Raw genomic sequence first — 12,975 nt, forward strand, 5'->3', positions numbered from 1 at the left:
CTCCAGCACTTAATTATATTCATTCAACAATACAGCTGTACCACGTTTCGAGACTTTATTAGAAATAACAGTCATTACAAGGAATCTTAAAGAGGCCGACAGAGATCATGTTCTCCTGTATGTCCCATTCTAAAACGTCTAGCCGTCAAATGGCTGGCTCTGAGCACTATGGGACTTAACTTCTAAGGTCATCAGTCCCCTAGAACTTAGAACTACTTAAACCTAACTAACCTAAGGACATCACACACATCCATGCCCGAGGCAGGATTCGAACCTGCGACCGTAGCGGCCGCGCGGTTCCAGACTGTAGCGCCTTTAACTGCTTGGCCACCACGGTCGGCTCTAGCCGTCAAAATTGAAATGCAATCGAGCTGAAACTTTTTCAGTAACTAAAACCAACTTAACTGTGTTGAAGCAAAAATTAGGAATATAGCAAATTGTTAAAGAATAAAGTTTCATTAATACGTATCCTAGAGAAGGGTCCATTTAGGTGCTGTTGCCTGTGCCTAACGTGGTTAATATCAAATGTTCCGTTCGGCAGTCCTCTGCGCCCACATACACTCCTGGAAATTGAAATAAGAACACCGTGAATTCATTGTCCCAGGAAGGGGAAACTTTATTGACACATTCCTGGGGTCAGATACATCACATGATCACACTGACAGAACCACAGGCACATAGACACAGGCAACAGAGCATGCACAATGTCGGCACTAGTACAGTGTATATCCACCTTTCGCAGCAATGCAGGCTGCTATTCTCCCATGGAGACGATCGTAGAGATGCTGGATGTAGTCCGGTGGCACGGCTTGCCATGCCATTTCCACCTGGCGCCTCAGTTGGACCAGCGTTCGTGCTGGACGTGCAGACCGCGTGAGACGACGCTTCATCCAGTCCCAAACATGCTCAATGGGGGACAGATCCGGAGATCTTGCTGGCCAGGGTAGTTGCCTTACACCTTCTAGAGCACGTTGGGTGGCACGGGATACATGCGGACGTGCATTGTCCTGTTGGAACAGCAAGTTCCCTTGCCGGTCTAGGAATGGTAGAACGATGGGTTCGATGACGGTTTGGATGTACCGTGCACTATTCAGTGTCCCCTCGACGATCACCAGTGGTGTACGGCCAGTGTAGGAGATCGCTCCCCACACCATGATGCCGGGTGTTGGCCCTGTGTGCCTCGGTCGTATGCAGTCCTGATTGTGGCGCTCACCTGCACGGCGCCAAACACGCATACGATCATCATTGGCACCAAGGCAGAAGCGACTCTCATCGCTGAAGACGACACGTCTCCATTCGTCCCTCCATTCACGCCTGTCGCGACACCACTGGAGGCGGGCTGCACGATGTTGGGGCGTGAACGGAAGACGGCCTAACGGTGTGCGGGACCGTAGCCCAGCTTCATGGAGACGGTTGCGAATGGTCCTCGCCGATACCCCAGGAGCAACAGTGTCCCTAATTTGCTGGGAAGTGGCGGTGCGGTCCCCTACGGCACTGCGTAGGATCCTACGGTCTTGGCGTGCATCCGTGCGTCGCTGCGGCCCGGTCCCAGGTCGACGGGCACGTGCACCTTCCGCCGACCACTGGCGACAACATCGATGTACTGTGGAGACCTCACGCCCCACGTGTTGAGCAATTCGGCGGTACGTCTACCCGGCCTCCCGCATGCCCACTATACGCCCTCGCTCAAAGTCCGTCAACTGCACATACGGTTCACGTCCACGCTGTCGCGGCATGCTACCAGTGTTAAAGACTGCGATGGAGCTCCGTATGCCACGGCAAACTGGCTGACACTGACGGCGGCGGTGCACAAATGCTGCGCAGCTAGCGCCATTCGACGGCCAACACCGCGGTTCCTGGTGTGTCCGTTGTGCCGCGCGTGTGATCATTGCTTGTACAGCCCTCTCGCAGTGTCCGGAGCAAGTATGGTGGGTCTGACACACCGGTGTCAATGTGTTCTTTTTTCCATTTCCAGGAGTGTATAAATACAGCCAGAGAAGCAGTGAGAAGAGGCACTTCGCACCGAGATATCAATCTGCCTATGTCAGTCAAACGCCTGCGTGCCCTGTGCCCCAGATAACGTCAAAGCTAAGCATCTACCAAAAGTGTTTTGGTAAAAGTAGTAAGCGAACTCGCGAGGACTGTACAGCATCGTGGATCGCTTAGATATCATGGAAGTAATTGTTTGTCTCCCGCCTGTTGTGTTGAGAAAAACGCGTGGCAAGTGGTGAGATTATTTTCCGCTTTTAAGACGAGCAATTAACTTTGGTGATTAGACATCAGGGCTTCCCACAGAGGTCGTCTCTCAGCTGTCAATAGTACCGTTTCTGATAGGGGCATTATTAATAGGAGTTCTACTATATTTTCTGCGTGTGAAATTTTACTGAATATATCAATCAGTTGAAAGTCAAAACTTTTATTTATAGTCACTGATCTTGATGCTGCTGAGTAAATAGAAAGTAGGAACATTTTCTGTCACTGAGCACAATGGCTAACGTGGACTTGCAGACTGTAAATTAGGATCAATATGTTCTCCAGCGCTTTCCGGCTGACCGCAAAAATAGTTTTGAGACTCTTGTAAACAGCGAAGGTACGTGCAAACCATGCACAGACAATCTGAAAATGTTTTCATTAATGACATAACAAAAAATAGAGAAAAGTTAGATTATTTACCTGCCGCCTCACATAGTGCAGCCAGAATACCCACATGCAAGCGGATCCCTGGTGCTGAACTATAATTTAGATAAATTATGAGTACTACAGAGGTGAATTATAGGAGAAAAAATAGAACCACAAAAAATAGGACCACAAAACACAGCGGAAGGGTTGAAAACTATGAAGTAATGCTAAAATAAACCAGAATATGGAAAAAATTTCAAAAGTAATGAGAAGAAGAGGACTCATGGTTTTTGCAGATTTATTTCGAAAGCAATGCAGATGATTAACTAAAAAGATTTTCTAATAATTGTGGGGTAAGAATTCCACAACAAGCTGGGTTAATGAAGAACAAAAGGATTTAGAAAGAAACGGTATAAGAACAGAAGATACAAATAACGAGAAGCCTTTCTGGAAAAATTGTGGAAAAGGGAAGGTTTCCAATGGCGGGTGGCTAAAATGACTCATTAAAAATGGTCTGAAGACAGAAAGAAGAAACATATTGAACAGGTGAAAGAATACTGGAAGAAAAGAAAAGAACAAAGACTAAACAAAAATTCGAACGTGGTCCTCAGATGACATACTCGTAGTGAAATAAACAAAGTAATCGGGTTTCTAAAAAGGGGCGCAAATGTGACAGCCTGCGACAGTAGCCACTGTGCCACCATTTCATCTGAGATTAGCAAGTGGTAAAAGGCAAGTAAATTACGTCGAAAACTTAGCTTATCCCTGTTTTTTCCCAGAATTTCCAACATCTGGCACCATTTTACATTTTCGAACGTATTTTCCGGGTCGACAGATCCTATGCATGCGTCTTGATTTTTTTTCAGTCTCGTTTCCATTATCAGCCACAACGTCAGAACTGTCTCTCTGGTGCATTTATCTTTCCTAAGGTCACACTGATAGTCATCTAACACATCCTCAATTTTTTGTTCCATTCTTCTGTATAGTATTCTTGTCAGCAACTTGGATGAATGGGCTGTTAAGCTGATAGTGCGATGATTATCACGCTTGACAGCTCTTGCAATCTTCCAAATTAAGATGATACCACACATTATACACAACAGTGTGAATAGTTGTTTTGTCACCACTTCCTCCCATGATTTTAGAATTTCAGATTGAATACTATCTATCCATTCTGCCTTATTTCAATTCTGGTTCTAATACTATATACCACTCTCAGAAGTATCAGAACGCCTTTTTGCTTGTAACTTTTGACTCGATCTTTTCTAGATCAGGATCCCTTATCTCAAATTGATACAGTTACCGTTTCCATCATTCCTGAGAGTTTGTAACATCATCACGGAATCGCCCTGTGTTGTGTTACTAGGAACTCCCCCGCCTTCGCACGGGTAGCAGTATCTATGGCCGGACGACTTGTCTCGCGTAGCAGTAATGTCGTTTATGAGCCACTCCGTAGAATTATGTATCAGATTCGGAGAAAAACGTTAGGCATATGAGTATTAACTCCAAACTGTAGTAAAATTTAAACGATTTAAGCAGCGTACGGCAGGGCAGTTCTCAGAAGGTGAGACGTAAACGAGAAACGCACCTAGTCCGGCCAGTTTACATGGGATATTTGCAAATTATACATAGAAATCATTTTGTGAATCATCCTACCTATGACTGAAAACCGAATCAAAATCCCTGCACAGATTATCCTGAACACACAGTCAGAAAAACGTGGTGACGGAATTTTATTCGCAATAAGTGTAGAAGTAGATAAACATAGATTTCTGTGAAAAATTACGGGTTCATACACAGTGGTCGATGTATAAAACTATTTCTGAGGTTTCGTTCCCATTTGCCAGAGATTGTGAACTGCGACTTTTTTAGGAGGTAGAAATGAAACTGATTGCAGTCCTCGAAGATGTGGCAGAATACTATGGTAATACTATCTAAAGCTCAATCCATCCAAAACAAAGATTTTCATGTGAGAAGTAGACAAGCTAGGAAGAACTGGAGGCCACTTGAAGGGCAAAGCAGATTTAACACTGGAATACGCCTACATACCTTGGCGTACAGCTCGACTGCACACTTACTTCCAAAGACCATTGTGTGAACATGAAGATCAAAGTTTGCAATCCAAATAATATTCGTATTACACGAGAGCTCCCTAACAGCACATAGGGCGACCCAGGGGTAGGGTGGGAGGCGAATAGATCGGGGTGCAACCAAATGTTCAACGTACGTGTCAGCGTTTGCTCTAAGTTTCTCTTCGGCAGAATATGGAACACCTGTCTGGCAGAACTTCGCACAAAGCACGCACGTAGACATCGCTCTTAACGTCTTGATGCAATAATTTACCAACACCCGTATGTATCGTAGAAATTTATTTTATTTTATTAACTTCTATGTGCTACCACTTTTGGCATTACATTGATACCATCTTCAGGCCCCACTCGTCATAGTCGTAAAATCGTTATACATGGAAGGACCCATATAACTGGATCCGTGAATCAATCGTCCTGCAACAGTTCTTAGTGGCCAGGCGAACCTCTTAACGGGTCATGCCCCATTATAACTAGTTCCTTGCGACCAACTCCAACTGACCACTACCTTATAGATATAGCACCTCCGGATATAAGACGAATAATAGCGGCACAAGTTTAAGGAAAAACAAAGAAAAAAAAAAAAACAGGAAAATGATTCCAGGTATCCCACGTCTGGAAGTGAAGCATTGTGTCCTAGACTGAAGTCGAGAAAGAGGTTTCTTCGAACGACAGAAGTGTCAACTTTCACTCATCGAATAGAAGTCTGGCGTAACAAGGCAACTGGAAGCAATAACCGAAGCCTAAAGAAAAATCCCGCTGCCAGTTTTCTGCTACGTCGAAGACTCTGAACAGGCTACGAATAGCAGTGACGCGGTGCAAATACACTCCTGGAAATTGAAATAAGAACACCGTGAATTCATTGTCCCAGGAAGGGGAAACTTTATTGACACATTCCTGGGGTCAGATACATCACATGATCACACTGACAGAACCACAGGCACATAGACACAGGCAACAGAGCATGCACAATGTCGGCACTAGTACAGTGTATATCCACCTTTCGCAGCAATTCAGGCTGCTATTCTCCCATGGAGACGATCGTAGAGATGCTGGATGTAGTCCTGTGGAACGGCTTGCCATGCCATTTCCACCTGGCGCCTCAGTTGGACCAGCGTTCGTGCTGGACGTGCAGACCGCGTGAGACGACGCTTCATCCAGTCCCAAACATGCTCAATGGGGGACAGATCCGGAGATCTTGCTGGCCAGGGTAGTTGACTTACACCTTCTAGAGCACGTTGGGTGGCACGGGATACATGCGGACGTGCATTGTCCTGTTGGAACAGCAAGTTCCCTTGCCGGTCTAGGAATGGTAGAACGATGGGTTCGATGACGGTTTGGATGTACCGTGCACTATTCAGGTTCCCCTCGACGATCACCAGTGGTGTACGGCCAGTGTAGGAGATCGCTCCCCACACCATGATGCCGGGTGTTGGCCCTGTGTGCCTCGGTCGTATGCAGTCCTGATTGTGGCGCTCACCTGCACGGCGCCAAACACGCATACGACCATCATTGGCACCAAGGCAGAAGCGACTCTCATCGCTGAAGACGACACGTCTCCATTCGTCCCTCCATTCACGCCTGTCGCGACACCACTGGAGGCGGGCTGCACGATGTTGGGGCGTGAGCGGAAGACGGCCTAACGGTGTGCGGGAGCGTAGCCCAGCTTCATGGAGACGGTTGCGAATGGTCCTCGCCGATACCCCAGGAGCAACAGTGTCCCTAATTTGCTCGGAAGTGGCGGTGCGGTCCCCTACGGCACTGCGTAGGATCCTACGGTCTTGGCGTGCATCCGTGCGTCGCTGCGGTCCGGACCCAGGTCGACGGGCACGTGCACCTTCCGCCGACCACTGGCGACAACATCGATGTACTGTGGAGACCTCACGCCCCACGTGTTGAGCAATTCGGCGGTACGTCCACCCGGCCTCCCGCATGCCCACTATACGCCCTCGCTCAAAGTCCGTCAACTGCACATACGGTTCACGTCCACGCTGTCGCGGCATGCTACCAGTGTTAAAGACTGCGATGGAGCCCCGTATGCCACGGCAAACTGGCTGACACTGACGACGGCGGTGCACAAATGCTGCGCAGCTAGCGCCATTCGACGGCCAACACCGCGGTTCCTGGTGTGTCCGCTGTGCCGTGCGTGTGATCATTGCTTGTACAGCCCTCTCGCAGTGTCCGGAGCAAGTATGGTGGGTCTGACACACCGGTGTCAATGTGTTCTTTATCCATTTCCAGGAGTGTACATTCTGTAGCAGTGGGGCTACACTACTAGAGATGCAACCTGCGGGTGTGGAGAACTTCGGGGTGCTGAACACCACTTGGACTGAAACTTCGTGGCAGATTAAAACTGTGTACCGGACCGAGACTCGAACTCGGGACCTTTGCCTTTCGCGGGCACGTGCTCTACCAACTGAGCTACCCAAGCACGACTCACGCCCCGTCCTCACAGCTTTACTTCTGCCAGTACCTCGTCTCCTACCTTCCAAACTTTACAGAAGCTCTCCTGCGAAACTGTGAGGACGGGGCGTGAGTCGTGCTTGGGTAGCTCAGTTGGTAGAGCACTTGCCCGCGAAAGGCAAAGGTCCCGAGTTCGAGTCTCGGTCCGGGACACAGTTTTAATCTGCCAGGAAGTTTCATATCAGCGCACACTCTGCTGCAGAGTGAAAATCTCATTCTGGAACCACTTGGACTGCTCGAAGTTACCTGAAGTCTGCTCGCTGGAGGACCTGGTTTCAACAAATGTTCCAGAAATCAAGAGTGCCAGATTCTGGACCGCAAGTTCAATTTGACTTCTACAGAGTCTTGTGTACATACTACAGATATTTTCTGAATTTGCAGATAACGGTACTGTACTGTCCCGGACACGAATACAATAATAATTACTGCGCCAATGGCTGACGGGGCCCGAATTTATAAACGAATTATATACGTGTAAATTTTGAATTGTGCACACGACACCACCGTCCTTCACATAACGCTGAATGCATGCGGTAACTTCCGACAGGCGACCTCATTGTCACTCAGAAATAATAGATTGTTAGAATTACCCTTTTGGTGCAAAGTCAGTACTAAATTGTTTCATTTTACTCCTACTTCCTTTAGGTTAAAATTCTTACATCTACATCTGAATGGATACTCTGCAAATCACATTCAAGTGCCCGGCAGAGGGGTCATCGAACCACCTTCACAATTCTGTATTATTCCAACCTCATATAGCGCGCGCAAAGAATGAACACGTATATCTTTCCGTACGAGCTCTGATTTCCCTTATTTTATCGTGGCGATCGTTCCTCCCTATGTAGGTCGATGCCAACAAAATATTTTCGCATTCGAAGGAGAAAGGTAGTGGTTGGAATTTCGTGAGAATATTCCGTCACAACGAAAACCGCTTTCTTTTAATGATTTCCAGCCCAAATCCTGTATCATTTCTGTGACACTCTCTCCCATATTTCGCGATAATACAAAACGTGCTACCTTTCTTTGAACTTTTTCGATGTACTCCGTCAGTCCTGTCTGGTAAGGGTCTCACACTGAGCAGCATTATTCTAAAAGAGGACGGACAAGCGAAGTGTAGGCAGTCTCCTTAGTAGGTCTGTTACATTTTCTACCTGTCCTGCCAATAAAACACAGTGTTTGGTTAGTCTTCCTCACAACATTTTCTATGTGTTCCTTCCAATTTAAGTTGTTCGTGATTGTAATACCTAGGTATTTAGTTGAATTTACGGCTTTTAGATTAGACTGATTTATGGTGTAACCGAAGTTTAACAAGTTCCTTTTAGCTCTCATGTGGATGACCTAACACTTTTCGTTATTTAGGGTCAACTTTCACTCTTTGCACCATTCAGATATCTTTTCTGAATCGTTTTGCAGCTTGTTTTGATCTTCTGATGACTTTATTGGACGATAAACGACAGCGTCATCTGCAAACAACTGTAGACGGCTGCTCAGATTGTGTCCAATATCGTTCTTTATTCAGATGTCTTGCATCCCAGTTCAAACTGCATAATAATGTTTTGCAATGGTTAGAACGCTATGACTCCACACGATAACACTATGGCCTAATTCTCAATATCCAAACAGGGACAGCTGCTCAAGCGTTCCGCTAAGCAGGACCATTACATTTTATACGTACAAGTTTTTGTTAGTTGATGGCGTTCATTATTTTCAGTTCTAAGGTATTCACTTATTTTCCTGTTGAGCACAAATATTGTTTGACCGCGTGGAGGTCAAAACTTCATCGATGCGAGCAATACTCTTGTTCACAAATAAGGGCAAAGCTTTCCACATGGGCAGCTGCTGTTCCTCATTCGTCGAGGATTTTTTTTTCTTCTTGCTCATACTGCTTGTTCCCCCTCCTTACTGAAGAAGACATTTTTCTTAAAAACCAATTGTAAATAATCTTCTTATAAGTGAAGTGAGTGACATATTTTATTTGTTCTGTCCATCAAAGTCTTAATTTTGGTTACATTCCTTATGGAGATATCTATATCTGTATATGCTACTTTTTTACACACTTTATATCCCAAAGTTCCGTACAATCGTTTAATTACTGATACATCCAGGAAATTAAGCTGCCCATTGCTCACTTTCTCTAGAATAAACTGAATTTTTAGGTTAATGCTATTGAGATACACTAAAAAGAATCCAACTTATATTCGTTATGTCTCCATACTAAAAACGCGTAATCCACATTGTGACATCAGTTAGCTAGAAGTTTGTAGACTGACGTCCCTTTGTCGTCTAAAAGGGTGTTCTATGGCAACCACACGAATTTTCTCGTAAATTTTACTGTTTTACTGGAGACAGATTGTAGTAATAACATGTCCACACAAATCTACTATATCCACCAGGAAAAAGAAACCTTCTAAATGTCAAATAGCTTTATCTACAGAAGTAATCGTAAATAAGAAGACAATATTGAAGTTAACAAAACCTGCACGTGAATGTACGTCATACCTTTCAATTTCTCAATTAAATTCGCCGGCTTTTAACATAACAGTAAGGTGTACCAACCTGACATCCGCGGGAACCTGTTGAGAAGCTTAGTCGAAATAGCTACAGGGGAACAGTTCATAATTTTTTGTGACACAGTGTTTTATTGATTATTTAACTGGAGCCACAGAGTCTTTTTGGAGTATATATGCCAATTAACCCACCCTTACTGTTAGAGTAATATGTTGAGATCTATTTCATTTGCTCGAAATGTTCACACAGATGTCTAATGGCAAAAGTTTGGTTCTGTCTCTAGTACACAATTCTCTATTATCTCTCTGTCTTTCGTCGCTCATATTTCACGTTGCAGTTTTGTGGAATTTTGAAAAGAAGAACTCCATAGTATGAAATAAGCCTTCCTACATAAGATTGGCTGAATTTTCGACTAGCAGCCGCTATTAACAGCAGTAAAAGTTTTAATTAATATAATGTCCTTCAGTAAAGCAGTGAAATGTTTCCAGCTACTGAATTTAATTATGTAGCAGCACCACTTTATTTAAACAAACACATCTAGCACAAAGCCAACAAAGCATACTCTAGTACTGTGTAATGAAATCAGAACACGCGCTATTTTCGCAGTCGAATTGTGCCGTCCTCATTTAGTAATTCTAGAGTCATGCCGCACTAAATTTTATATTAACTGCGAATCCTGAAACAATGCGTCACGTGAATACCGTGTATCAGTACTAAATATGATACCACTCATGCCTTGTTCTGCTTCCTTTCAACTCTCTCCTTCCATTTCTTACAAAGAATTAACTTCCTGATCCAAGACCAAAATCCCCTTTGTGCTCATTCTGAATTTTGTAATAATAGATTATACACCCATTGTAAACAGAACTGCAATGTATTTGATATTTACGCAAAGCGATTTAAGTAGATACGGAGGATATATGATGTATACAGATATTGCACTGAATACCTACACCTTCTTCCAAAATTTTCTGTGAACCACTAGACATGAATTGTACCACACTGATTGTCAAATATAATGGCTATAAAAACGCCGCTAAAAATGCTTACTGTCACTTTATAGGGGCGCAACAACAGTAGCAGAAGAAATAGACCCAAGTTAATGAGATGCAGGAGGCAATACTAAAATGAGTGATACAGTCACGTCAAACAAGAGATACCTGCGAAAACTAGCACCACTAACGTAGCAACCTGACAGTAACACACGCAGCTATGTCTACAAGTATCTCGACGAGACGTAACGAAAGAGAAGTGAGATGATTCGTGTCACGACCAGCTTTTAAGAACAAGGATACACAGCCACGAAAATCAGTTTCAGGACCTTTTTTCATATTACTAAAGGATCTAGCAACATCTGTGGAAACTGTCGTGCACAACAGTTTGATAGTGCCATGCGTGCTTTCACTGCCGATATTAACTTCACTTAAAGCTTCCGGTGTGGCAGGCCGTGGTCGACGTGTAAAACTTTCCCATAACGTTTCTCTCCGGCTGTGGGAGACAACCTCAGAGGTGAAGCGGCGAAGTAAAAGCATAACTCGATTATATAATCGGTATAGAGGGCACCACAGTCCATCACGTGACGCAGGCTTTTATGCTATCACTGGTAGTGCCCCAACACTCAAATGAAATTCATCGACCGTCATTCTATCGATGCAGAGTCGACGACTACATTTTATCTAACTTGACACCTTCCTCTTTTCTGTCAAAAGTATTACGGTGTTTATAATTCTCAATAGCCTCCACACACACGTGCGCATGATACTGAGATGTTTTCGATATGAAGCTCGTGTCACTGAATTTCATTTCATGGTTATCCTTTTGGTAAACATGTTCTCCTAGGGACGATTTATCGGTATATCCCAGACGGCAATTCTTATATTGAAGTAGACGGGTGTTCACACTTCTTTTCATGGTAGCAATATATACGAGACCACACTACAAGGAATTTTACATGCACCCGATGTAGCCAAAGAATATATCTTTTGCCGTTAAGAGCAGACTCGGCTATGTATAGGAAGGCTATTCAGCTTTATAAACACGGTAATAATTTTAGCAAAAAGGGGAAGTTTTCAAATTAGACAGAATTGGATGTCGACTTTGCACCGACAGAATGACGATCGATTACTCTCAGCCGAGTATGTTGGCACTACCAGAGATAGTCTCGTACCCGGCGTCAAGTCATGGACTGTCGCTCTCTCTATCCTGCCTGTATACCCGGCGCACCCTCGAATGTTGCTTGCACTTCACCGCTTCACAGCCGACGATGTCTCCCGCAGCCGGAGACGAAACTTTAGCGGAAAGTTTTCAAAAATGGTTCAAATGGCTCTGAGCACTATGGGACTCAACTGCTGTGGTCATCAGTCCCCTAGAACATAGAACTAATTAAACCAAACTAACCTAAGGACATCACACACATCCACGCCCGAGGCAGGATTCGAACCTGCGACCGTAGCAGCACCGCGGCTCCGGACTGGAGCGCCCGGAACCGCACGATCACCGCGGCTGGCGAAAGTTTTCATATATCAATCATGGCCTGTCGGCCCGAAAGTTTTAAGTGAAGACAACGACAGCTTTTATTTTTTCTTATGTGATTAGCCCGCGAGCCGAACCTGCAGGGAACCCGGATTCCTGGTGCAAGTCCTTTTAGTTGACGCTCTTTCGGCAACTTGCATGTCGATGATGATGAAACGATGATGAAGACAACACAACACCCAGCCTCGAGCGGAGGAAACCTCCGACCCTGCCGAGATTTGAATCCAGGAACCCTGCATGCCATTCTTCGAGCTGACGCTCAGCTATGGAAGCGGACTTTTTTATCCTAAAATGCCTACGTTTATGATAAAGTGTTTCAGTCTGAAGTGTAATGCTGACAGATTAAAACTGTGTATCATATTTAATATCACAAGGGATACTTTGCGAGTGACTTCGCTATGTGAGCAGTTGTACTGGGATCAGTCACGAATCCAGTTCGGACTAAGTCGTCAAAAAGACAAACGTTTTGGAGACTCTGGGTCAACAAGCAACCAGAAACGGCAGTCAAGTACATCGTGACCTTGACAACAAGAGTGTAACTACAAAGCGAGGATCATTTTCGGCAATGCTGAACGTAACCTCATATGTCGAGAGGTGTGAACACGTAATGCACCCAGTAGCAATGTCTAACATGACACTGCAGTCCTGTTCCCTGCACTTTTTTTCAGCTGTACATTCGAACCGAACTTCATATTTGTGAATGACGAAATGCGACAGCATCACACTGCACTGCTCCAAGAGCTTTTGGAACGACAGTACATTCAGT

General features: G+C 44.9%; 1 protein-coding gene and 1 non-coding gene across 2 annotated transcripts in view; one reads left to right on the plus strand and one right to left on the minus strand.

The window, feature by feature from the left end:
• Positions 1–12,975, minus strand: part of LOC124619954 (neuropeptide SIFamide receptor-like) — a 657,708-nt gene that overhangs the window by 57,320 nt on the left and 587,413 nt on the right. The window lies entirely within an intron of this gene.
• Trnas-cga lies at positions 7,248–7,322 on the plus strand. Its single transcript has one exon. It is a non-coding gene; the product is annotated as a tRNA-Ser (tRNA).

This window comes from Schistocerca americana, chromosome 6, assembly GCF_021461395.2.
Source record: "Schistocerca americana isolate TAMUIC-IGC-003095 chromosome 6, iqSchAmer2.1, whole genome shotgun sequence".
Classification (NCBI taxonomy): Eukaryota; Metazoa; Arthropoda; class Insecta; order Orthoptera; family Acrididae; genus Schistocerca; species Schistocerca americana.